At 38.8% G+C, this 25,106-nt stretch overlaps 1 long non-coding RNA gene across 1 annotated transcript in view; it reads left to right on the top strand.

Moving 5' to 3' along the window:
• The first annotated feature begins 218 nt into the window (after positions 1-218).
• Positions 219-25,106, top strand: part of LOC309334111 — a 103,342-nt gene continuing 78,454 nt past the window's right edge. Inside the window, exons 1-2 of the long non-coding RNA XR_014152886.1 lie at positions 219-342; positions 2,993-3,039. This is a non-coding gene — a long non-coding RNA (uncharacterized lncRNA). The remainder of the gene's footprint in view (positions 343-2,992; positions 3,040-25,106) is intronic.

Genomic DNA, 25,106 nt, shown 5'->3' with positions numbered 1-25,106 from the left:
AGCAAGCTACTCTGCTAAATGAACAGTTTGTCCCAGAAAGGAGCTTTCTGTCCATTGTGACATAGAAAAAGCCTTCTGACAAAACTCCAGCTGGTTTTACAACATTCTCCCACATTGCAAGGAGGCAGGTGATCATCATATGATGTTCACTCATGAGCACATAGAAGGATAGAAAGCTTTCTTATATTGAGTCATCCAGTTAGAGCTGTTGCCACTGCCAATCAGTGGTTCTCCAAGGTATCAGAGATCCCTCTCAGCCCTACCTAGAGACATCAGGGATCGAACCTGGGACCTTCTGTATGAAAAGAAGGTGCTCTAGCACCGAGCTACCCCAGAAGCCAGGTAGTTTTTCTTAACTGTCTTTGCTTTTGCTTTTGCTTTTGTGGATCTGTTGACCTTTTGGTCCATACCTGCTCCTTGATACTTGGATTTGACCAGCAGTAGTGTTTATACCCATGCAAGGGAGAATGGTAGCTCAAGGAAAAGCTATGTCCCAGTAACTTGTGCTGCATCATTTAGAATTATTGACTTTCAGAAGAACCCACAAATATTCTGGTAGTAAACTCCTAGCGTAGTGTTAAGTGCATCCATCTGTCTTTTCCTACCTTCAGACTGACTCCCACATTATAGCATTGCTGTGATTGCATATATAAGCAGAGAAAGGTAGTAATTGTTAGGAAAGCTTTTGTTAAATGTTTATCAGTAGGAAAGCAGAAATGCCCAACGCTTTTAATTGCACAGTGATTTTATTATTCAAATGATGGAATTTGCCGAGAACAGCTGCATTTTGTAATCTAACCAGCTCTTAAATAGTGCTTCTGATTTGTGGGTATTATATTATTTGACTGCAGAAGGCTAACTGCACTCAGATTCTTGTGCACATAGTAAGATTTTAAATTGGGGAGTTTGGCAATCAATACTGCAGCGTGTTTTTGAAAGAGGCCTTTGTGAAATTTAATGACCACAACTGTATTTAGAAAACCAATTCCCAGCATTAAATCAAGCTTAATGTTCTAGTCTTTCAGCACGCAAGAATAGTGAGGCTTATCATGAAATTAGTTATAGCTTTGCTATACTTTTTTAAAGAGGAGGAGGAGGAGGAGGAGGAGGAGGAATCCTTCTTATCCTACTGTCCTGCCATTCAGAAGATATAGGGATTTTTATTATTTCTTTTGTTCTTTGAATAATAGTCCATCCTTCACCTCTGAGACCCAGAATGCGTTCCATAGATTTAATTTAAGTTACAGTTAAATACACAATTAAAAACATCAGCCACACTACTACATTGCAGAAGGGAGGGTGACACCAGGAACTTATATTTCTCATCTACCTTCAAAGGCATGAGCAAAGAGATGTGTTTTCTTAACGTGCTGGTGTTAATGTACAACAATAGTGCCAAGTACACTTTGGAAGGGAGGGAGTTTCAAAGCCTGGGGGCCACCATAGAGAAGGTCCTTTCATGTGCCAGCATCCTACAGACCTCAGAGGGCACCAACACTTCTAATAGGACCTCCCCTGCCAATCTTAACACTCAGACATATATGTTTGGGAGGAGGTCTCTTTCAGATATTTGGAGCCCTGGCACTATATAGCTATGTAGGGATCAGTGAATTTTTCAATTTCAATTTCTTTCCATTTCTCATTTTTCCTCAGTGTTAAATTCAGTTCTTCCCATTTCTACACCAGTTTGCAATTCTTTTTTTAAAAAATGCATGAAAATTTATCAGCATTTTAGTGTGTATTTCTGCTACTAACCACTTTTTTATTTACAATTTCCCTTCGATATGCACAATTTTTTTGCATATCAAAGTTCCCTAATATATAGATTTTTGTGCTTATTACTTGGCAAGAGATTTTCAATGCAAAATTTGGGTAAATGCAGATTTTAAAGGATAGCTTTGTTTTGGTTTGCATGTTGTTCTGGAAACTGTGAATTGGAAAAGTTTGCCTTTAAATGAAAACTGAGTTGGAATTCTCCCCCATCCCCAATCATAGCTGTGCTTTACCAAAAACAACAACCCCAGAACTGATCAGTGCTCCTTGGGAAATTTTGTGGGCAGCCTCACTTCCTGCAAAGCTCATGGACATAAAAGAGAAACATAAAAAGTACGTAGGAAAACACAGCTAAACAATTCTTTGTTGGACCCATGATCTGACTTGGAGGGGGGTGGAGATTATTTACATTGCCTTTCAACTTGAAAGTGGGGGACAGACCCACACAAACAACCCCCAATTCACATTGTTGTGCAGCATTCACACAGAGCAATTGCAACCCCCTAGTATAAGCATTGCAAAATGTTCCTACTTGCAGCTACAAATTTCACCAGCTGGAGCCAGAGACTCCAGTTTCTATCTATTTTTTTTTTAAATAAAAAAATAGAGTGCTCTAATTACACAAATATTTTCTTGTACAGGCAAAAAAGTAATCAATTTGACATTAATTGCCTCTTTCCCCCCCCCTTCCCCTTTGGCAGCTGGCCCCTGTAAATGCAACCAAATCCTGTACTTTCAGAACTTTGCTCGTCAGTTGATTTGATGGTTAAAATGATAATTGGTATGAAAAGAATAGAGCAGCACTTGTGGGTAGGAGACTACCCTGGGGAATGTGAAGCCAAAGCAAAACAATGATTTTATATTTTTCCTTTTGTTGAGTTTTCATTGTCTAAGTGAGGTGCACATAAGAGAAAAGTGGCAAGAGAGCCCAGGAATGCAAACACTCATTTTGTTCATTTCAGAGAGTCAAACGGCAAATAGGAAATTGCAAATCTGCAAGCTGTCTAAATTCTTACAATTCCCACATTGCAAAAAAAGGAATTAACTGACAACTGTAAGGCACCCATTGTCTCAAACAAGGCAATCCAGCAACCAGTCTTGGGCACCAAACTGTCTGAACAAATTGTGGTGGGTTATGAAAACATGGATTTGCCGCCATAAATCTCTGAGAGCCTTGAATGCCATCCGTACAGTCTACACCTTCTTTATCAATTGACAGATGACATGTGGGGACTAACAGGAGCAGAGGAAGCTGCCTTATATCAGGTGAGACTGTCTAGCTAGCTGAAGCCAGATCAGAGTAAGGCCACAACTTTACTGGCCTCATTCTGATCTGATCTCTAGCTTTTGTTCACATTCCTTGACAGGTAAAATTTGGACCAAGCAACATCCAGAGAAAATGTATTGATGTCAACAATTATTTTTAAAAGTCAGTGGTGGCTTTGCTGCATGAGAATTGGTCTGTGTCTGTAGTGGGCAATATCTGCCAGCAATATCTGCCTTTGAGAGCTTGATCAAATCTTAAAAGGAAGGTGTGTAGCTCAGTGGTAGGGCTTAGTGGTAACATAAGCAGAAGTTCCCATGTTCAGCGCCTGGTATCTATAGGTAAATCTGAGAATAATCCCTTTCTGAAGATCCTGGAGATGTGCTGGGGGAAGAAAAATACTGATATAGGTAGACCAATGGTAACAGCTTCCCACATGCTTTCCTATTGCTCAAATGTAATATTATTTTTAATCATTTGGTTTATTTTTAGCACATAGTACACAGCTCACCAAATACCAAACAAAAAATAAATAAATAAATTCCAAGATTGGTTCCAATTGATTACAAACATTTCATAAACAATATGTCATTTCCCTCTGAAATTATAATCTATTATTTCGCTCAAGTGGAATAATAATGCTGTAAGAAAACTAAATTTATCTCAGGCGCCTCAGCAGGTTGATTCTTTGTTATCCATTAATTGTTAATGGCAGTGTTCCATTGAGTCTCTGCCAGTTCTACCAACCTCGGGTTTCTCAAGTGATGTTGTAGCATTCAACATAGATGTTAATTAAACTTAAAAACAAGATATTTTAGCCTAATCAGTCATCTAAATGAAGTATAGTTTGGCTCAGATTGCCTATTTTTGTTTTTAAGCTGTAATCCCCCCACCTTACCATATATTTTATCTAAGTGTGGCTCACTAATTTGGAGGAACTGAAGGCCTAGTTTGCAAACTGAAGATCAAGCAGAATGTATCTGGAGGACAGCAGCCAGATGGTGAAAGGTCTAGAAACCATAATCCTATGCAGAATGGCCAAAAGAGTTGGTTATGTTTATCTTTGAAAAGAGAAAATTAAGCAGGGACATGATAGTGGTCTCCAAATATTTGAAGTATTCCCATGCATAAGATGGATCAGACTTGTTCTCTGTTGTTCCTGGAGGCAGAACTAGATAGAACCAATTGCTGAAAACTGCGGGGAAGCAGGTTTTGGCTAAGTATCAGCAGACAATGATAAGAACTAGTTGATAGTGGAACAGACTGGGGTGGTAGGTGGTGGACTTTTCTTCACTGGAATCAATTAAACAGAGGCTGGGTAGCCATCCATTGGGGACTGCTATAGTTTAGGAGTGGGAAATCACCAGCCAAATGCATCTGGCTTTTGCATGGCTGCAATGTAACCTACTGTACAAAGAGAAGACTCACATCCATTGCTTTATCCATTTCTGGCTCTGGCCCAAACCATCACTGACAAATTGCACCTGGAATGTAAGAGTCTTCTGAATCAGGCCACTGGACTATCTAGTCCAACATCCTGTTATCACAGTAGCCAACCAGATGTCTGCAACCAGGTCTCAAGCATAAGAGCCCTCCTCTGTTCAGTGTTTTCTAGCAACTGGTGTTCAGAGGCATTACTGCCTCTGACTGTAGAGTCAGGGCTATCATGGCTAGCAGTGCTTGATAATCTTATTCTCTATGAACTTGTCTAATCCTCTTTTAAAGCCACCCAAGTTGGTGGCCATCACAGCCTCATGTGGGAGCAAGTTCCATAGTTTAGCTATGTGCTGCATGTAGAAGTGCTTTATTTTATCTGTCTTCCAACATTCAATATCATTGGGTGTCTACTAGTTCTAGCATCATGAGAGAAGGAGAAAAACTTTTCTGCATCCACTTTCAAGTAGCTACACATCAGCCACAAAATCTTACTGAGTTGGAAAGGATCTGCAAAGAGGAGTGGGACAAACCTCCTGAGATGTGTGCAAACCTGGTGGCCACCTACAAGAAACGTCTGACCTCTGTAATTGCCAACAAGGGTTTTGCCACCAAGTACTAAGTCACCTTTGGCAAAGGGATCAAATACTTATTTCACTCATTATAATGCACATCAATCTCTGACTTTTGTTTTCTGGGTTTCTGGGGTTTTTCCTGTTGTTATTCTGTCTCTCATAGCTACAATAAACCTACCATTAAAATTATGGACTGGTCGTTTCTTCGTCAGAGGGCAAACGGGCAAATTTAGCAGGGGATCAAATACTTTCCCCCCACACTGAGCCCTGGCAGATGATTTTATAACTTCAGAATTATGGACAGGCTTGATATGGAAAAAACAATGACAACTCCAACATCCAGGGTATAATTATTTTTTGTTGGGTAGGAGATTCCATTGCATCAATGGGCATTCCCCTCTCAAGCCACGTATCAGCTTAGTTGGAGGATGAGGAAGTCTGATTTTCCTCCAGTCTGTGGTGTAGTGAGGTTTGACCCTATGGATGCGGCAGGAAGTTACCTTATGGTGGACTTTCCAAATGAAAAGAAGAAAACATAAACAAGTACTTAAAAGTGAAAATCTCAACTTTGCAAAGTAGACTCATTTGGAACTTGATATTACTATATGGCTGGGGAGCCAACAATATCCTCCAGATATAGGTAGACTGTATCTCCCACAATCTTTTGTCATTTGCCATCCTGGCTTGGATTGATGGGAGCTGCAGTTCAGCAGCATCTGAAGGGCTGACTAACTCCCTCTGCTACTTGGCTACCATGCAGTTCATTGATTAATTGTTCTGAAGAGGATTAACAAGGTCCAATCACCATTTTGCGCAAAGATGGCAGAGGGAATAAAGGCAGAGAACGTTTGAATTGTCACTTCAATATGGAAATTCTGTGCACACTTTCGGGCCTTGTGGTATGTGTTCAAAATGGTAATTATTTTCACCTTTTTTTTGTCCTTCCAGTAAATATTTGCTCAATAAGGTAATTACATCCCAAAGTGTAGGATTTTGAGTTTTCAACAAAAGGTATCTACAGAATGTATTTAAGCAAGCAATAAGCTGCCTTTCCAGTGGTGAAACTTCTAATAAATATGCCAGTTGCGTATAAGGGAAGTGGAAAATTAATAATGAATTTCTGACTTATTAAAATCTATTATTCTGAAGGGGAAAAAAAGAAATTGAAAAGAATGAGTGTTTAATAGAAGAGGAGGGAAAGCTCCCACACTCTGCTGTTCCCTTGTGTCTTAGTTCTATTTTAGAATAAATTATGAGAGAGAAAGACAATAAAATAACTGACAAATTAAAACACATTCCATTTTTGTTTTTTTTTAAAGTGCCACTACTTTATATATAGGTGAGGGTCTACATAATGCAGAAAGTCATCTCCTTCTCTTGTTGTATTCCAAAATTTCTTAAAGGTTGAAAGACTAGAATTAAAAAGATAATGTATCCAATCCACCTTTTCACATAAAAGCAGTGCATTTTGGCAGACTAGTTTTTCTACAATCCATTAGTCCCCATTCACAGCAATTCCCTTTAGTATTATACATTTACTTTGTTGAACCTCTTTCCAGACTTAGGTAGGCATCTTGTAAACATTTACCTGGGAGTAGGGTTATTTGAGCATGCTGGGACATTCCTTTGAGTAGAGATTGTTCTTGGTGTTTGCAAAATCCTTTTTTCTCTTTACATAGGAAAGTCTATCCAGCTAGGAAACTTGGCATGCATTTTAATATGTAATTTTATTTCCTAATATATATTCTACAAAGTAGTGATTTCCTTTAAATGTTGGTTGTCGGCTTGCTTTTAACATATGATTTTATCAGGGTTTTAAATTTACATTGTTATGCACTACCTCAATCTCCAAGTGGTCTGAGATTCCAGGGGTTTCAGGTGGCTTACCCAGGATTCATGTTTCCTTTTGGAAAATGAGGCACACCAGAGACTGTAGTGTCTTTATGATATATGGTTTATTTACACATGGATTCCAAAACAGACATCAACCATGGCTCTGACTTTCTGCAGCTTGCTGACTTACAGCCTGCAACCATTTCCCTCCAGCTCACATCATTCCCAACTGCAGTCCTAAACTCTTCTCTGCTTTGCCTCTGCTAACTATTTCTATGCTCAAGGAAGGGCCCCACCTCTCTGCCAATTGGCACAGAGACTTCACTTTCTTAATAACCTATTACCTTCCCTTTGTTCCCTTATAATGACCCATATCTCAGGTGATCTCTTGAGGAAGCTGGCCTGACATATTTTAACATAAACTGAATCCAGGGGTTTAGTGTCCAACACCCACTTTAATACTGCAATATTCATTCATTCAGCCTTCATTGGCATAATTACTGCAATCACTGCAATCACATAATTACTGCAATTCTAACATTTACTGCATCCAGGAATTTAGGGGAGACTGGTACCCCATGACTCATAACAATATTTTGTTTAGAGGTTTTGATAACTAGGCAGTAGATAAATCGTGTTAATTAAAATAAAATAGAGGTTTAGTTCTGTGTCGTAAGATGACTTTTTTCACAACAAACAAACATATGCATAATGGAGAAGGAAAATTCTGATCCTAAACATCCACTGCCCTGCAGCTGTAGTCATTCATGCAATAGGCTTCGGGAATAACCCCTGAGGAACAAGGTGTACCTTGTGCCTTGCAGGACATCTTTGGGGGGGGGGGAGTCTCAGGAATAAATTTTACACAAATCCACTGTGGGAGGCAGCACTTATGAGTTATAAGCTCAACCTCATCAGCCCAAAGGGACTCTTCATACTGCTCTGTAATATAGCTTACCTAAGCTCCACCATATGATTGCATCCTTCCATGAGAACATGTGTGGCACCATCCAGTATGAGAGCTCAACCTTGGACACCTTCCAATATAAAGAACAGTGTGAAACAGGGCTTTGTCCTCAAACCAACTCTCTTTGGCATACTCTTCTTCTCCCTGTTGCTCTCATATGCCTTCAGCCTTAAGACAGTGTGCATATCCATTTCAGGAGAGACGGGGGCTTGTTCAACTTGGCACACCTCCATGCCAAGGCAAAAATATGGCTTGCGCTTATCTGAAACATGTTGTTTTCAGTAGACAAAGCCTTGACAGCACATACTGAGGGAGCTCTATAGAGTCTCAGCAACCATTTTGCCCAAGCCTGCATGGAATATTGTCAGGACTTTGCCAGCAATCCACACATCAGCACTGGTGACCACATACTTGAGGTGGTAGATGGTTTTGTCTACCTGGGCTCCACTATAACCAGCAACCTCTTCATGGACACTGAGTTGGACAAACGTATTAGCAAGACAGCTACAGCAATGGCTCACTTCTCCAGAAGAGTATGAGAGAATGTGATGCTAATGACCAATACTAAGATGAAGGCCTACAAGGCTTGTGTATTGAGTATGCTGCTTTATGGAAGTGAGATGTGGGCAACTTACACCTGCCAGGAGCACTGTGTCCATGCCTTGTGTTAGGAAGACTTTGGGCATTACATGGCCTGCCAGAGTCTCAAACAAAGATGTGCTTGCCCAAGTCCACATTTTCACATTACAGTGCACCCCTGTTTTAGGGATTTCTATGCTGGCTTGGCCATGTTCACAGAATGGAAGATGGCAGGGTCCCCAAGGACATGCTCTACAGGGAGCTGGCTTCATGCACTAGGTCTGGTAGGAAACCAACTCTGTACTACAAATATGCCTGCAAGCCTGACATGAACGCTAGTAACATGTGGGGATCCCTTGGAGACGATCATAGTGCCTGGAGACAATCAGTCAGGTCATGTATCCACAGCAGTGACCAGCTGGGAGGAGCACAGAAAGAAGAATTGCCATGTTGCATCTGCATCAGCACAACCAGACACCTTCATCTACCACACCTGCAACAAAACATGTTTCTCCCATATCAGTCTCTACAGCCACAGCAGGCGCTATAACTCTCTAATGGTTTGACTTCACTCCTGAAGGTGCCCTCTTCCATTATTTCCTGAGACAGATGGATGCCAGCCAAGGCAGTGGGAGCCAACGTAGTGCTGTCTAGGTATTGTTTGACTCCAGGACTCAGTATCTTTGAGTATTGGCTCCCTTGGCTGGGGCTGATGGGAATTAAAGTTCTGGAGGGCACCATATTAACCACATCTGCTTTAAGGAACAAAATAGCAGTATATAAATTGCCACAGACATGAAGCAAACTGGGTGACTTTTGATCATTCTAAATACTCTTTTGTTCAACTGCTAGTGCACTTTCCTCTCTTCTCCTTTAATTCCTTAAATGAGCAGTAAGGTTTGTTCTGTAAAATCCATAAATCAGCCATTACAGTCAGGTTATTTATGATTAGGCAAGGGTTCATCAATCAGTTTCAGTGTCTGAAACAGCCCTTATTTTCAGTAGTTTCTTGTGATGTTTCCATTACAAGGCAATATATAGGTCTAGAAAAGAATGATACTGATGTCGAAGTAGGGCTTGGACATCTGGACAACTGTGAATAATGGCATTGACTCTGCACTTAGTTGAGATAATTTCTGCTAATGCAGAAGAAAGATAATGCTATACAAAGCAGATGTTACATCACTACCAAACATAAAATTCAGCTGAGATGTGAGTGGCAAAATTACTGTTATCAGATTCACGAATGCACTCACAGCTCTCAATGTGTTGATTCTAAGGATGGAGATAGATTCAGTTCTATGCACATTTTCATTTGAACCTGTCATGTCCACAGAATGGAATATGGCAGGATCCCCAAGGGCATGCTCTACAGGGAACTGGCTTCAGGAAGTGGTACAAAAGTTATATTTGTTAAACTTAACTTCTTCAACCTGATTACCCAAATTCAGAATATATGCACTGGTGAGGTTCTGTAAAAATCTGGTAGCAACTTTTATAACTTGTAAAAATAGTTTTATAAGTTGTGTGTCCTTGTTTCTCAATTTGATCCTTTTACATGGTTTTGTATGTTTTGTAGTATTTTATGCTTTGTGATTTGCTGTTTTTTTATTGATTATAGATTGGAATTCTTTATTGTGGTTGATAAGTGCAAACTGTTTGATTACTATTTCCTGATGTTTAATTTTACTGTTTACTATTAGATTCTGATGGCTTGTTGAATGTTGCTTTGTTTGAGACAAGTTGTTTATTTTAAGGTTATTGTGACTTCTATATTGGGTCAGATTGTTACTATTAATATTTGATGTTTTTAGCAGTGCAATGGGTCTGTAATTGGCCATGTTTGAGGCTTCTGTTCCTTGTTTATGGATAAGAGTAATAAAGCTGTCCTTCCAGGTTTTCGGAAGTTTTCCATTTGCCAGAATATTATTCATTAGGTCTTTCATGGGAAGAAATAATGCTTGTTCTAACTTTTTATAGTAATTAGCTGGAAGACCATCTGGGCCCGGTGTCTTTCCTAATTTTGATCTCTGTATAGCTTGTTGCACCTCCATAGCTGTTATTGGTGAGTTCAAGATTTCAGTTTTTTCCTTAGGTATTATTGGTAGTTTATTTTTGCCCAGATAATCAATTATTTTTTCCAGAGTCTCTGGACCTTCATTATATAGTTTTCCGAAAAAACTAGCAAAGTTTTTACTAATTTCCTTAGGTTCTTGAATCCATTTGTCTTCAATTTTAATTTTATTGATAATTCTATCTTCTTTTTTCTTCTTTAATTGCCAGGCCAGAAGTTTACCAGGTTTATTTGCAAACTCAAAGTTTCTATGTCTCAACCATTTTATCTTCCATTCTATCTCTTCATTTATTATCACGGAGAATTGCGTCTGTAAGATTTTTATACTTTGCTTAATTGGTTCATCATCTGGTTTTTGGAAAAGGATCCTTTCCTTTTTTCTAATTTCCTCCCAGATCTCCATTTTCTTCTTCTCCTTTATTTTCCTTTGGAATGCATTTTGTTGTATAAAGAAGCCTCTTATGACGGCTTTACCCGTGTCCCAAACCGTCTCTAGATCTACTCCTTGATTTAAATTAAACTTAAAATATTCTTCTAAGATTTGCTTGGCCTTCTGTACAATTTTTTCATCGTTTAGCATACTCTCATTAAGTTGCCACCTTTTAACCTTTTCTTCTTTTCCTTTAAAGTTAACCCAGACCGCGCTGTGGTCAGAAATTGTCCTTGGGTGGATTTCTGCTTTTGTAATATTATTTAATAAATCCTTTGTTGTCCAGATCGCGTCGATTCGTCCCGCCGATTTATGTGGCTCTGAGTAATGTGTAAATTCTTTCTCTGTTGGGTTCTTAAACCTCCAAGCGTCGAACAAATTCAGGAGTTCTATTAATTGGAAAAATGTAGTTGGGAGTTTGTTCTGCCTCTTTTCTTTCTTCTTTATTGTCCTGTCCATGTTTGGATTGACGACTCCATTAAAATCTCCTAATAATATAATTTCCCCCCCTATATATTCTATGACTTTTTCTTCCAGGAATTGATAGAATTCAGATTTTCTTTCATTTGGTGCATAGATTCCAATAACTATCATTTTTCATTATTGATCTTAACCTCTATAATCACTGTTTGGCCTTTTTCATCATTATATATATATATATATATTAAATAATATTTATTAGAAATTTCCAATTACAACAAAATAAAAAAGAAAAGAAAAAAAAAACATCCGAATTTAAAATCTTATTTTCAATAACATATTTCCAGGACTTCCCCTCCCCTCCCCCTCTTGTATTCCAATTCTTACAAATAAATTCAGCAAGTTCTTATCCCAGATTTTGAACTTATTATCATTAGCCCAGTTTTAAAAATATTTTCCCATCCCCTAAAATCGACCTGTTCCCTTCCACGCGTTCCCCCCTTTGATACACAATACAGATTAAAATAATCGAATATAATTAATTAGGATAAAATTATAAAATATAATTAAAATAATCAAATATAATTTTACGCCCTTTGGATTCCAAATTTCCCTCCCCCCTTTCCCGGTTGCGTTCCCAATGTTCATCAACGTCTGATGTCTTCCTGGAGCACCCACATCTATCTAGACCATAGTCCTTTACCAGTCATCTTTAATTTGGAATGTCCAATCTTGGAAGGAGTCTATCTCAAAAAGGCCCATTTCTTCCATCCAGATTTTTATATTTAGGAGTAAAAACTCCAAATTTATTTCTTTAGACCTTTCAAATCTGGATGTCCCAAATGTTCCCACTTCCAACTTTATCCAATTCTTGTTGTTCTTGTTGTTCTTGTTGATCTCTCTCCTCCTTTTTTTTTTTCCTGCTCTCCTGCACAAATGTTCTAATTCCAAAAGCTTCTAATTCCTCTGCAGAGGCTCTGTTATTCAGGAACAAAACATTATGCCAAGTCCCTTCCATTCTTTTTCATCATTATAAAGCAGTTTTGGCTCCAGCTGAGGTTTTACATAAATTACCACCCCTCTCTTTTTTTCCTTACTTGATGCAATAAACTCAAGCCCCAATCTCTTATTTATTAATACTCTTTTATGTTTTTCCGCTACATGAGTTTCTTGCAGACAGATTAGATCATATTTTTGCTTAACCAGAATATGTTCCACCTTGTTCCTTTTTATTTTTCATTTAAACCATTTACATTCCAAGTAATAAATTTATAATCCATACTTTATTTCTTATGATATGTTAACAGGTTTAAAAAAATAATAAAAAATTACACATTCAAGGCCTCAGTATAATTTAATAAATTCCCTTCTTAGATCTGTCTCCTAACTCTCAACTGTTTGTTCAATATCCTCTGATTCTCCCAACAATTGCCGTTTTCCTCCGAGGTCTTTCTGGTACTTTCTCCAGAACTTGTTCGCGTCTAATGCCAACAGGCACTTTCTACGTTTCCCTTTGAAGAAAAAAGAGATGCCTTCTGGGTACTCCCACCTATAGTCCACTGCCTTTGCCTTTTATGCCTCGGCCAGAGGTCTATAAGCTTCTCTCTTTTTTATCAACCGATTTGGAATAATCTTGTGGACGATAATATCATTTCCTTCTGATTGAAATTTCTTCTTGTTACTAGCTTGTAAAATTCTGTTTCTGAAATCCATAGAGTTAAAAGAGACTAAACAATCAGCCGGCCAGTTGTTTACTTTTGCTACATTAGATTTGACTCTGAATGCTTTTTCTATTTTTTGTGCTACTTCTGCTTCTTCTAGGTCTAACCAAGCTGCTAGCTCTTTTGAGATTTTTTTCTCAATTGTTTCCTCTGCGTCCTCCGTTAGTCCTCTGAATCTTAGGGTATTCTCCCTTCTCTGCATTTGCAACATCGCAATAGAGTCCAAAGTTGAATCCTGCTGTGCTTTCAGATCTGCTGTTTCTTTCCTTATCTTATCGCATTCCTTTTTCAACTCTCTATTTTCATTTTGTATTTTTTTCTGAGCTTCCTCTAGAGAGAGGAGGCTTTTCCCTACCCGACCTAAAACTTTATTATGAGGCAGCCTGTTTCACCTGGTTAAAAGATTGGTGCACATTGCAGGATCCGGACCTCCTGGACCTGGAAGGTTTTGACAACCGTTGGGGATGGCACGCCTACCTAATATATGGAAAAGCGAAAATTCATAAAAATTTTACCAACCATATAATAAGAAAGTCACTCTTTGCTGTATGGGAAAAATATAAAAACCTGATGGAGCCTAAAGTCCCGTGGTGGACTTCTCCAGTAGAAGCCATAGCAGTAAAACGGAAAAATACTCAGGAAAGCTGGCCAACATATAAAATACTTCTAAAAAATGAAGATAACCAAATAAAATTTAAAAAAATTGAGGAAATAAGAGAACACATTTCAGACTGGTTCCAATACCATCAGTTATTTGAAAAATTTAAATCTGACAAACAAAAGGGGTTCTCAGTAGAAACTTCCCGATTCGAATCTGATCTTGTAAATTCTAAAAGAAAGACTCTTTCCAAAACTTACCGACTCCTCCTTGACTGGACAGTCAAGGAGGAGGAGGTAACAGTGGCAATGGTGAGGTGGTCTCAGGATTTTGGCCATTCAATAACCATGGCCCAATGGGAAAATTTATGGAAGATCAATTGGAAATTCACAAATTGTTACACGATTAGAGAGAACTTTCAAAAAATGCAACATCGATGGTATCTAACACCATGGAAACTCTCAAAAATGTATAAAAATGTGTCAAGCAATTGTTGGAGATGCGGAGACTCAGGAACATTCTACCATATGTGGTGGACATGTAGGAAAATACAGGTATTCTGGGAGAGTATACATGCAGAACTGCAAAAAATGCTAAAGATCTCATTCAATAAAAAACCAGAGGTCTACCTCCTGGGAATAACAGATTTGGATATTCCACAAAAGAGGAAGGGTATCTTTTTATATGCGACGGCGGCAGCAAGAGTTTTGATCGCAGCAAAATGGAAGAGTAATGAAATCCCCTCTATACAAGATTGGATCCAAAAGCTGACAGAATATGCCGAATTAGATGGTTTATCAGAAAAAATAAAGAATAAATCCAAACAGGAATTTGTTTCTGAATGGGAGGTTTTCAAAGAATATCTGAAAAATAAATATAGTAGTTTAAATTCTGTTGCAGCATTCGAGGAACTTCAGTAATAGTTGCTAGGTAGAGAGAAGAAATTAGATTTATTGAGAATAAGTTTAATTATGGAAAAAATGTGTATTGGCAATAAGCAATTTGAACTTGAAATATGGAATAGACGGGAAGTTGGGTCTTTAGTGTTAAGACCAATAGATGTTTTATTGTTTGTCAAGAAAATTATGCGTCTATGGTTATTTTTGTAATTTGTGTGTAATTTGGTACTTGTGGTTTTTGTGTGTGTGTGTGTGTGTTTTCTTGTTTTTTCTTGTTGTATAAATAAATATTTTTTTAAAATAATAATAATAAAATAAATAAATAATATTTGATGTTTTATTATGTTCTTATATGTGTTGGAAAGCGCCCAGAGTGCTTGGGCAACCCAGCCAGATGGTGGGGTAGAATAATAATAATAATAATAATAATTATTATTATTATTATTATTATTATTATTATTATTATTATTATTATCTCTCTGGCTCTATGGGCAAGTTTACAGGTGCAGTCTGTGACTCCCAAGCCAAGGTCTGGAATCAGTTCCTCTCTCCATGTAAGGTGAGCCTTTGGTATGTGAACCTAACACACACCAACCCCACAGTTCAGCATTAGGGCTGAACACACCACTCCACCCTCCTGCACATGTGCAAGGATCCACCAAGCCAAAGGCAATGGAAGGGCAGCCTCCGTTATCATTACTAAAACAATGCTGGACTAGATAGGTTCTTGGCCTGAACCAGCAGGATCCTTCTTATGTTAAGAGTAGGGATGAATGTATCAGTCAATTTCAGTTTCTTTCAGTTTCTCATTTTTTCCAGTTTTAAGGTCATCACATTTCCACAGCGATTTGCATTAAAACCACCACCACCACCACCACCACCAAAAATCTGCAATAAGTTTAGTGCATATTTGCCCTACCAAACTTTTTGTATACATTGTTGCCTTATGTTCATCCCCCCCCCAAGCAATTTATCCTAATATGCATATTTTATGTTTTGATAGTAATACACACAATTTTCTGCACACTTTCCCCTATATATTTGTAAACAGTATTTCTTTGGACAGCTGCATTGCTAAATTTGAAGACCTACAAATCTTGAAAGATAGCAGTGTTGTGGTTCACATATTGACTTAAGAAATATGAATTAAATCGTTTTTTATTAAGAAACAATGAGAATCAAATTTCTCCCCATCTCTTTTAACACTTTTATTTTCAAATATAGCCATATCCCAACAGACAGAAGCTGCATTGTCCCACAGGATCCTACTACCAAGCATAATCTTCACAGCCTTTGTTCCTGAGAGCCTCTTTGTCTCTTAATGCTCCATTTGACCCATCCTCAGCTCCTTACCTCCCAGAATGGTCCTAGCTAGCTTACTTGCAGCTGCCCTTTATACAACTAATTATCCTCACCATTGCCTCCTTTCCAAAGGCTAGTGTTTGAAGGATTCCATTTGCTATTCTCCTATCATATGCCCTCCAGCTAAGTTGCTTCATACATTGGCAGGAGCAGGTTCTGAAGAGAAATAAGAGGTTGAAAGATTTCAAGCACAACAGCAGATAATCTGTGGGGGAGGGGAGATTCGCTGCAAATAATCTTGCACTCAGTGGGTGATTGTTTATTTTCAGCCTTGTTGAATGTGAATGAATTTTTCATCTTAAAAATGCTTCTATCACAGCAGTGCTTTGTTATTGTTGCCCAAGATCCTTGTCTTTTCTTGGAAGCAAACAAAATACACGATAAAAGGTAACTGTCCAGACTGCATGGCTGAAGTGTTAACAACCCCACCACCACCCCTTGTTAGTATCCACAATTCTACTAAGCATGACTGCAGAAGACTCAGAGGGAATGCAACCAGGAGTGGATGGTGAAGCGGGGTGACAACACTTACCTATCCTCCTGGTAAGTGCTCACCAGGATGGAGTGTGGGGGACGCAAGGCAGTGGAGATGTCACAATATACAGATACTCTGATAGAGCCGATACAATGCTTCTGCTGGTGTATTTGAATGATTCTGTACTTTCCATCACCTTTCCCATCCTTAGTTGAGATTCCTGCATTGCAGGGGGTCAGACTAGACGGCCTTTGGGAGTGCCTTCCAACTATGGTTCTATGATCCCACTGTCCCTTCCAGTAAGCGTTAGTGACCCCACTACTGAATAAACCTGTAGTCCTGTTGCTCACAAAGTGAGGAATTTATGGGACATCTTGTAGCGTACAGAGAGTAGGATACTCTCTGTTTTAGAGTCTTTTAACTTCAGAGGAGTTCTTCTCTCTGTACAGACTTTGTAATCTTGTGTAAGTCAATGCATTTTTTACACATCGTTAGTTTGTTCGACAATCAATAGATAGAGATTTATGCAGCAGCTTGTAGCTTGTATCAATGTAAATAGAAATTGACTTAAAATCCTATGAAATAATAATTCCTACTTGTGTTGTTGTTTCACAAAACACAAATATAAAAGCCTTTTCAGCATGTAGCAAGACAAACATCCAAGCTTCCTATGTTTTTGGCAAACCCTTCCACATTCTTAATAGATTTGAATGGTTTATTGTCAGACTCCTGTGAAGATGCAGGCATTGGCTGGCACAAAAGCACTCTGTATAACCAGCAAGACCACATCTTGTTAGTTAGTAAGGAAAAAAAATATAATTTATAGAATGAAAAATTCCCTGGATGTCAATATCCATATTTGGGTCAAGTACTCTTTGCTGAGAGAACCCCAGCAAAATCTCACAAAATATGCAGCAAAGTACAGTGTGGAAATATTGGCAGTTAGTCATTTAAAATTTGCCCTTCAAAGTTATTATTGGTATAGGAACACAAAAATGGCTTGTAAGAGCCATGCTGCCTTAGCTTGGAGCAACTAGCTCAGACCTCCTCACATGGTGAACTTCTTGGGTAGACTGAAGGAGAGCAATAGGCTTGATTATCTTCCTCCAAAAACGAAAGGGAGTGACTTAGCTACGCCTGGCAGGACAGCTTATTCTATGGCACTAACCCCTTCATATATTCATATTGGTTACAAGAGCCTGGTTATTCCACACATCTCTGGCTTGATTAGATCAGCTTTTGATGCTCAAAAACTCATTAAGAAATTTCATGCATTTGAATGGAAGACTTGAAGGGCCACATTATTTCTGAGTCAAGAAATGGGATGCCAGTGCATCCGTTTGACTCACTATGAACCCCATGTGACATGATGTTTATATTGAAGATTCTTTCATAGATAGATAGATAGATAGATAGATAGGCAGACAGATAGATATGTAGATATGCCGCCTTCATAGTTAAGTAACTATGAAGCTTTCCAGTATGAAACCCATCTCCCTTGCTAAACACATTCTAGACCGGGGTGGAGAACCTCAATCCCAGGAGCCATATACACCCCTCCATATCTGACTCAGAATTCTCTCTGGGCCACACTCCTTTCTGCAGGCCATAGCCCTCGCTGACCTGGCTTCATACATTTTTGCGTGTCTGAAATGTGTCCTTGAATTCTAATAATCTATGTCTGCATGGAGGATAGAGAAAGGTGTGTGTAGAGACAGACCAATAAAATTTACATTTATTGTTCCACCCACTTTTGCCTCTGGCCCTGCCTACTACTGGTATGTGGTTCCCAGAAAATTTCACAGATTTAATTCAACACTTGGGCTGGAAAAATGTTTTACCCTCCAGCTTCTGCAGAGTCATGCATTTTGGATTTAAAACGATGAAATCTAGTATGTATTTTGGTACCTGGAAAATGTCAGCAGATTCCTGTAGATGTGAGAGAGAAGGAAATAATTTCCTTGCATGAAAAGGTGCATGTGTGAGAGAGAAATTTCTTTCCCCTAATAGGTGTAAATTTTAGCTTTATGTAGTTTCAAATGGGACAACAATATTATTATTTTTTGCCACCCATAATGTGAAAGGCAAGTAGGTGATAATAACATCAGCTGCAACAGCACGTTGTTGCTGATGGCTAGAACAAAACATGGTTTCTTTTCTCCTTTCCCCACCCTACGCAAGATTAACTTTTATGCACTATTTTGATGGAACACTGCAGCACAGAGAGAACAACATCTAAAACAAAGTGCCTATACATATGCAGTTTTGTTTTACTGTGTCTGCCATTAAATCTGGGGGAGAACCCTGCAGAACCTAGTGCCCTACATTGCCTGACAAACATTTGAGAGTTTGGAGGGAATTGAAAAATACTTCAGAATATGATGAGTTCTGCTGGATCAGTCCAGTACAATCTGCTGCCAACAGTGACTAGCCAGATGGTTCTGGGAAGTTCACCAGCACGAGATGAAGATACCGTATTTTTTGCTCTATAAGACTCACTTTTTCCCTCCTAAAAAGTAAGGGGAAATGTGTGTGCGAAAGTAAGGGGAAATATGGAGCGAATGCAGGCTGTGCAGCTATCCCAGAAGCCAGAACAGCAAAAGGGATTGCTGCTTTCACTGCGCAGTGATCCCTCTTGCTGTTCTGGCTTCTGAGATTCAGAATATTTTTTCCCCTGTTTTCCTCCTCCAAAAACTAGGTGCGTCTTGTGGTCTGGTGCGTCTTATAGAGCGAAAAATACGGTAACTGCCCACTGTTGCCCCAGGATTGCAATCTAAGCTATTTTGTTCATTTGTCTTTTTTGTTTGTTTCTTTTTTAAAAAGTGAGCCTACCTAATTCACACCTTATGAGAAGTACATTTAGTAAAATGGTAAGGAAATGTGGCTATCAACCCCAAAATTTCTAGTTCAAGCGTGACAAGACAACATCTTCCACAGCTTCAAGCTGCCTTCCACTGAGTACATTTAGTTCTGCTTCACCTTCCCTGATTAGCACCTGATCTTCAAAGTTTCTGACAAAGCTCTTTTCACTCCTGCTACTAGCAATCGTTTTAACTGGAGATACTAGCAACTGAACTTAGAACCATTTGCATTTAATGCATCTGGTCTGCCACTAATCCATGTCGCCTTCATTCACATGTTGAGAAACTTTAGGGACGCTTGTAGTTGAGTTGCTAACATATTTTTTTAAAAATTGTTGAGCTGTTCATTACTAAGGGCAGAACTGAACTGAAAGGATATATGAAATCAGCTCTCACTTTCTTTAGTATTCATAGGTTTCTCGTCAAATGGAATTGCAGACACTAATAGAATAATGTTCTTCTGTCTTCAAAGTAAGAGGCTAATTTTCAGGCATGAAGGTGGTTGATAATGCATGAACATCTGTCTGTTTGTCTACCTTGGATATTACTTCGGGTGGAATTAACTCTGCGGCCTTTTTGTAATACAGATGGAGGAATAAAGCATATGCATGGGGTTGCAAGAGACCCATTTCCATTATTTTGTCACTGCTTTTTGCATACTTACATTTCCCCCTCTGTAATTGAGCAAATACGGTGTTCTCGCACGTCCACAGGCCTCTGTGCTTACTTTCATCTGCTCTGTGCTCATTGCTGTTCTGTGCTCACTTGAACATCTGCTATATCCCACCCCAGAGGAAGCTGCATTTTTGCAGTGGGTAGAATGATTCTTGTACATTAAGCCCAGACCTCCAAGCACTCTGTCAATGCATAGCCCATTTTACACAATAGAATGTGTGGTGGCAAGAGTTCACTGAGGATCAGGCTGATATCTTTCAGGCAGCATAGGGATCCTTGCAAGGTAGAAGGAATATATATATATATATATATATATATATATATATATATATATCGTTAATAATTACTTGCAACTGAAGCAATCATTATGTTGTAAATGTGCATAGCCCCCAAAGAACATTTTGATTTTTATCTGTGCTGCAATAAGAATTTGAACCAGAGTGTTTCAGAAGATGATAATTATGTGATTTTCTTTGCTTATCTTGCTGCAAAAAGTTGAGATTTGTGTTTTTGATAAAAGTGCTCTAAAAGAGAACAATGATACATTGGGTCTCATATTGAAAAGGCTTTTTTTTAAAAAAAAAATTGCTTCAGAAGAGGGAGAACTAAAGCCCAAAGGGGATGCCAAGTGGGACAGATGTGCTATGCTAGCTTCCCAGCAAGTGGGTCCCTGTTGCCTACCAGTACAAAGAGGGGCAAGGTGATGGAGAAGTCAATGTGTGAAGCTTGCTGAACCCCTGGTTCCCCAAGCAACAGTGACCCACCTGCTTGGAAGCCAACATAGCAGCTTCACCAAGCAAACCAATTCTGCCTAAAGCCCTGTTCAGCCATTACATTCCCTTATGTGTAATGCTCTCACTAATGGGGCATTAAGGGGTCAAAAGTAGGAGCCACAGAAAAATGGTGGAGAACATTTATAGAAAAATTTGCAAAGATGCTTTTTCTAGGAGGAGGTAGGTGAGAAACATGTCTCAGAAAAATACAATTTCTTTAAAGAAATGTTGGCTCAGTTCTATTTGATTTAATGTTGGTCTTCATTTTCATTGAGTGCAGGGCTAACAATATCTAGTAGCCATGATAGCTCTGTTTCACCTCCTCTATAGGAGGTAGTATGCCTCCACCAGGTGCTGGGAACGGAGAGAATTGTGGCATTCAGGTTCTGTTTGTGTACATCCTGTAGACATCTGATTGACCAGGGTCAGATCTGGGTGCTGGATGAGATAGTCCTTTGGCCTGATCCAGCAGGCTCTTCTTATACTCACTGCTGCCATTTCAACACTATTGTAGGGAGAAAATGGTGAAGAAATTTCTGTAAAGTGGATTTTTTGGGGGATAGGGAGTGAGGAAAAAAATGAAATATAAAACATCTTCTAAGAGGTTTTGGCTCAACTCTAATTTTTGATCTTCATTTTTAACTTTATATCCCCCTGAAGGTTCTGTGATTTTATCAAGCAGGTATGCAACCTTTTGTTTATTTGTAAAGTGGAGCAGGACTATTTTATCTGGTAGATTAATGGCATTCTGCATGGTGGGGAGTATGTGAGTTGAACTTCATGACTTAGGACCTTGATTTTCCATGGTTCTAAAACAGGCTATGGAGTCTCCATGAGTTTAAGAGACATCCAATCCCAGATGATCATCCTCCAAGCAGTTTTGATGCAAGTCTACTTTCCACCCTGGGCAAGACAAACTACTTGCACACACACCCCACCCCACAATGGCTAACTTCAGCCCCCCCCCCCCAAAGCACAAAACTTTAAACTTCTAAATTTATTTTAAATTGCAAAAATACGTAATACAACAATGTTTGATTATCTTTCTCAAATATGAAAGAAAATGTTTCAGTGTACAAATTATTTTGAATAATCTTGTGAATTGTTTTCTTAAAATTTAAGTATCTTAAAAGTTTCAATTTCAAGCACATTAAAAACTCACTTTGTGTGCCTTCTTCAGATTTGTTTGGGTAGGTTTTTTAGGGCAAAGGAACATTATTCAAGGGCAAGTGCTCACAACTGTAACCCAATAACCTTCTAATAATATTAGTTTCCTAACATCATTTTCCAAATAACTATTTATTGAACAGATTTATGTATTGTTCTCACAAGGAAGAAAATGTTACCATTGTAAACAAACTTACACAGATGTATATTCCAGTTTACTTTTAAACCAAATTAATGTTCCTTTTGGATCCTTTAATATTGTAATTACAGAATGTCATATGTGTTTTATTTCATCTCTGTGTATCTTTCAATAGTTATTAACACAGATGCGCTTCATTTATTGAGCCCCAGATTTTAACTTACACACTCCCATTTCAGCTTGGTTAATACCCATTTTTTTAATTTGGTTATTGTTCTCCAAATCTCAGAACTCATCACTGAGTCAGCTAATTTGCCCCTGGTTGGCAATTAATTCATGAATATGAGATGCACAGACATTCTAATAACTTTCCATATTCTAACTCATGTCATGGTGAGAATGCCTTGATACTACACAGAGAATAACTCAGGGACGGGGAATCAAAAGTTGTTTGACTGCAATGCCCATCATCCCTGGCCACCAAACATACTGGCTGTGACTAATGGGAGATGGAGTCCCACAACCTATGGAGGGCCACACGTTCCCCATCCCTGGTAAGACTGAATAGCCATAGCTTAGTGATGCTTGGTGGTAATTAGTAGGACTTTCAGAATTTACCCAGACATGTAAATTTTGACATGTTTGAATCTTTTAGCTATTAATCTTAATAATATTTTAAAAATTTAGCTGTTTTTATTGATTATTTTAATATTTATTATAAACTGTTTGGAGGTTTTCCTACAACCAAGAGGTGTATAAATTTGGATAAAGGGGAAAAAAATAAACAGTGGTAGAGGAAATGGTTAAAAAGACTCCCATCTGAAACACTAGAGAGCCTATGCCAATCAGAGTAGATTGACTATATAAATTCTATAATTCGCACACCCTAGATTGAACTTGGAGAATTAGCACTCCTGGCAGATAACTGATACCCATTTCCCTTCCCTTCCAGCCAAGGCCAGCCCACCCTTGAGACAAGGTGAAGCAACTACCTCTGGGGCAGCAGGTTCTGCTGTCAATCTTTTTCTCTCCCCCCCCCCCCCGCCTTTGATCCTGATGTAGACCTTCCCTCACTCTTTCTTCCTTGGTGGGGAGGGGGGCACCATTTTGTAGATCACCTCGTGTTTCAAAATCCAGCTATAAGCAGGAGACTTTCAGTGATGCCACACCCAGATTTTGAAACTGCCTGTCTAGGTAGACACATTTTGTCACCTCATTACAGCATTTAGTCCTCTTTAGGAAGACTTTTGGCCTTTAGATGCTGGCTAGTTGAGACTGAGCAAGATGGCCTAATGGCCTGACTTGCTGTCAGGCTGATTCCTATATTTCTATGATGGATTATTGTTATGGTTTCTACAAAGTGAATAGTAAATAGTTGTGAGATGGTGAATTGTTTGCACTCTGGCTGAAATATGTAGGGGCATGTTTACCACATGGATTATGAATCTAACTGGCAGCAGAGAATGTCATGGGGCAATGTGGGAAATGGGAGGAAAAAATGTATCTGAAATGGGCTTAGTTTAAAATTAGGCCTGACGTTGAACTAAGTGGATCATGTTGATATTATCCATAAATCAGTCTAACATTCAGCAGTTGCCCAAAGCAAATGTGAATTAAAAGTGTGCTGAAACTGTGTGCTTTATTTATTATTCAAGAAGGGTTTGTGTGTGTGTGTGTGGAAGGGGTTATATAAGCCTCTATACCATTGCAGATAGGAAGCCTACAAACAGGGTATGAAGGCGATACCTCCACTCTCTTGTTTATTTCCCGGTAATTAGTATCCAATGGCATATTTTACATGCAGATTGAATTTCCCAACACAAACCCTTATATGAAAATTTGGCCTGAGCTGTTGTCAGTTTGCTTTTCTTTGAGCTCTTCAGCCTTTAACTTGCTTCTCATAATTCAGATGGATACTTCCTTACTTCCTATTTATCTCTTTCCCCCATCCTGATGCATGACACTTTTTAATATATTTGTGAGTTTAAAAAATAAATTTAAAAAATCAATGTCTTTTATTTGACAACCCCTTGCTGTGTTCTTTGTTATAAATCTAGATTGAAGCTTTAATTGATGCAGGGTATTGTGGCCAAATAAAATATAATGAAAACATTGATAGAGCTGGTTAGGTGGAGGTTATTAGCATCCGTTTTAAAATATTAATTGACCTGGCAGGAGGCCTGATAGAATGAAAGAGTAAAGAGGGAAAATATGGTTTGAAACATTCAATGGCAGATGTATTACATATAACAGATAGCTATAACAGATAGCTTCAATAGGACAACCATGTTAATTTTCTCCTTGAGTGAAAGGCCAATGACTTCAAAAAGCCCGTGTTCCTACAGCAATAAAAGTTCTAAATCTCTTGGGACAAATATTTTCTTTCCTAACGAAGACACATTAGGTCACTCAGTGGGGAAAGGAGCATTTTAGTATAATGGAGAAAAATATATATTGAACATGACAGGTTCTATGCAGGGTTTATAGCCTTAATCTTCTGAATATGAGAGGATATAGGAATATGGGATAGGATTGTTTCCAGCTAAACTAGATGAGGATGATATGGCCCTCCAGATGTCATTGACTATAACTGCCATCATCACTGGTCATACTTGCTGGGGCAAGACCCAGGCAGCCACAGATCCCTAAACCTGCTCTAAAGGAAGCATTTAGAACTGAGTTTTTAAATAAAGGGTGGCTCTAATATGATATTGGGAGAAACAATGTACCTGGCCCAGGATGATGAGTAAGAGGAAATCTGGCCCTTATGATTGATTGGGTGGTGTAAAGTTTTCTTCCAGAAATTTCTATGCTGTTGTCAGCAACTCACAACAATTTCCCCCATCTGAAATTCCCCATTTGAGAAATTCAACACTTTAGCATGTTGTCGGGTTAACATTTGCGATGTTTTCAAGGCTAGCTATGATCTAGTGTCAGTCCTTGGAGGACAAACCAAACACTCCACAGGGCAATGACCTTGAGGACCAGGCAGAGGCCCCTGAATCAGATGCTGAGGATCCCCCTGAGGGGTCCTTTGGGGTGATACTTTTTGAATAACTCCTGACAGAGAAGAAGATGCCCCCCCAA

This window comes from Podarcis erhardii, assembly GCF_964252035.2.
Source record: "Podarcis erhardii genome assembly, chromosome: Z".
Taxonomy (NCBI): Eukaryota; Metazoa; Chordata; class Lepidosauria; order Squamata; family Lacertidae; genus Podarcis; species Podarcis erhardii.
This window is presented reverse-complemented; position numbering and strand designations above follow the sequence as displayed.